Source organism: Pocillopora damicornis, chromosome 13, assembly GCF_964200805.1.
Source record: "Pocillopora damicornis chromosome 13, jaPocDami1.2, whole genome shotgun sequence".
NCBI lineage: Eukaryota > Metazoa > Cnidaria > Anthozoa > Scleractinia > Pocilloporidae > Pocillopora > Pocillopora damicornis.
In genome coordinates this window covers 9,321,771-9,325,144 of record NC_142682.1, presented here as the reverse complement: position 1 = coordinate 9,325,144, position 3,374 = coordinate 9,321,771, and positions in this window count along the sequence as shown.

Below are 3,374 nucleotides of genomic sequence, written 5' to 3'. Positions count from 1 at the left end.
GAGGATTCTCTGATTACATTGCATGTTAATTCCATCTCGTCATGGGTAGAAGAGTTATTGCACATACTATAAGCAGAGTTAGTTGAAAGATTGGAATCAACACCGTAAAAGAATAGTCTTTTCTACTCATCTCCATCTTCCTCTTCCCCAGTTCCTTGTCAACTTGTCGTTACCTAAGCATAGAGCAAACGTTCATTTGTGATGTGCGCTGTTAAGAACGCAATGAATCATGTGAGAGACCAAAATTTCCTGCATTTGTAGCGATTGATGTGCCGGTGAAAGGCCTTTATCCCTTTATATTCTACGGGTCAAATTGGTTCAATCTTTCCTTCAATTAGAAACCGGCGACGAAACGTAGTGGACAATATGTCGCCATGAAAGACTAGGAAACGACAGTGGGGGAGGTAAGGGATGTCGTGTTTTTTCCACGCATGCATAAATTGATTATAACGTAAAATGCATAAATTAATCAGTATGGATAGATTATTCAGTACGAAATGAGTGAGAGAATTTCAGTTCCATACTAAACACTCATGACTACGTCACACTGAGGTAATCAAAGTGCTCTGTGAGCAAACTCGTGAATTGATACATGATTTTTTAGATTATGTTTAATGTTATCTGGTTTAGGGAATTTTGTGGTTGATTGTCATATCTAGAGTACGAGCAGTAGTTCAGTGTTCGCTAATGTAGCAAAGAAACAAAGTAACGTTGGGATAAGAAGGCATTACAATTGAAATGATCATGCTATTGCATTTGACAAGGTGGATGATGTCATGTGTTTTAAACGTCTATCATTTTTGTTTCTGGCACAAAAGAAAAGGTTGGAAGTAAATGTGGGTGAAAAGTGAAATTTACTGTCTTTCGTTGTAAATATTAGAAAATCAAGGCAATACTGTCTTAATGAAAACATTAACGATTCCCTCTTTATCAAATGAGACAAACGGAAACGAGTTTTGAGTGATATAACTAAACCAAGCCTGCCACCCTCATTTTGGATCTCCGCCTGGGTAGATTTAAGTCACGTGCTAGGCAACGTATAATCAATAACAAGATAGAATTTCATTTCAGGCCTGTTTATCAATTTTGTGGTGTGTAACTTTCGCATTTTAGTACGTTGTAGGTATGTTGAATCTTCAAATTGTCTTGAAACTTAAAAGAAAATTGTTCTTTAAAAATTCACTGAAAATCGGTAGCTAAAATTGTTTGTTTAGGTGTTATTTGATTTTCGTGTTAACTTGTTATTTCGTCAGTCGCCGGCATCTTTTGTTGCTTCACACAGGAAAAACACACGCGACGAAACGTAATGATCAATTTTGTCCTCAATCTCACGCTATAACAGAAAAAGCTTTTATACATCTGTAAATTCCGAGCGCTTCGCAGTGAGTGATATTTTCAATGAATCTTCGCATTGTTTTCAAGTTCAAGGATTGTAAATTACAATTTTATGAAAAACGAAGATTGTTCTGTTATTTCAGTGTGAATCCTTGCATGCCTGCCAGTCGCTGGCGCCGCTTGTTGAAACTAAAACGAAAAAAAAAACTCTTTTAAGATTATCATTGGCTTCTTTTTCATTCCACCACAATTCTTAGCAACAAAGGTCGCCATTTCGTCTGTTTATTGCTCGCCAAAAACTATCAAATGCACTCAAAAGCCTAAAATCTAAAAAAAGTTTACAGGAATCGACCAATCGAGCGAGCGAGCGAGCGAGCGAATGCCATTCCCCACATCGTATCTATAACTCGCTCTTGCGCATGCGCGCAATTCACGAGTTAAAAATGGTCTTCATGCCATCATCTTGACAACAACATAACTCTGTCCTGAGGATCGAATTGCCTTGTTGTTTTAAATATTTTATATTTACAACTGATTTTTTTACTTCACCTTCTTAAAATAATGTAACCTCAGCACCATTTTCAGATTTCAAAACGATTTACTTCGGAGCGTTGTGCGACTACCCCCCATGTTTTTTTCGATTTTGATAACTCTTGAAAGGCCTTGTTTGTTCGCAAAGTCCCTAGCCAGCCAAAATTGGATCTCTATCGGGTGACTGCAAAAGAGAATTTGAAATCCCTTAGCTCTAAAGTTCTAAACATCATTTCTGCAATACACTGCATGTGACATTAGCCCAGAGAATCCTGGCATGAAATCAAACAATCTCCTTGATTGGATATTTTTAATTCTCATAATCAAACTATAACAAAATTCTCTAACGTGATTGGTTATCACCAACCCGGTTTGAGCACTGATAATATACATAAGAAAAATTACTCAGATCTGATTGATCAAGATAAATGCATTTTTCAGGTAACTCAGTGCAGAAGAGGGTTAGTTCAGTGTAAAGAAGTAACAAACCAGACATTCTGATTAGTCAATAATCAAAGAAACTCACAGATACCCAATCAAATGCGAGCCTTGGATGTCGCAACATTTAGTTTGGATACGCTGAAAATTTGCGAGCGAAACCATGGCCGGCGTTTCAAGTAGGTTTTCTTTCGCCACCGCAACAACAATGCAGCAGCTGAAAAACAGCTCTCACAACGAAAACACCGTAAAAAGTACTGCTTTTTGGTTGTTGCTTTGGAAAAAGTGGTGTTTAGAGAAGGGAATTGCCGAGGAAATTGAAAATTACGAGCCGACCCAGCTCAACACTTTGCTCGAGCGATTCTACGCCGAAATTAAAAACAAAAATGGTTAAACCCCGCAGACGACGATTCCATTTCATTGAAAGTGATTCGGACACAGACTGAACAATTCCTTAAACTGTTTAGCCGAACTTTAAACTTTTTCCGAAAACAACAAATACATTTAGGACAAATATGTGTATTAGAGACAATGTTTATGGGAAAAATTCCTCAACTTTGGAAATTCCACAACTTTTTTCAGGATAAGTGGTTGTTGCTATGGTTATTGTGATCAATTCTGTAATTGGTGGATTTGACTGAAAGGACTAAGTATGATTGGCTGCTTCAACTGTCCGATTATACTATCCAATTACAACTCTACAGTATGAATAGTGGAAAACAAAGCAGCTACTACAACCAATCACATCTGAGGAAATTGTACTGGTTATGATTAGTTATGAAAACGTACAACCAATGTCTAGTTTCTTTCTCAAGTTTTTTTCATAGTTTTGATTAATTGGTAACAGGACTTCGTGTCATTCAATTCTGTAGGATTCCTGCTTGGTCGTCCGATGTTGTTAATCACTCGTATGATTACAGACCGAATAGGACTCCACTCGGTCCTATTACCATTATAAAAACAACAGTTAACTTGGCGAAATGTGAGAGAACAGCGCGCGCACATGACACGTTCTGTCAAAGCTACCTCTGTTCATATGGCATTAGTGTGAAACTTAAGAAGACAAGAGA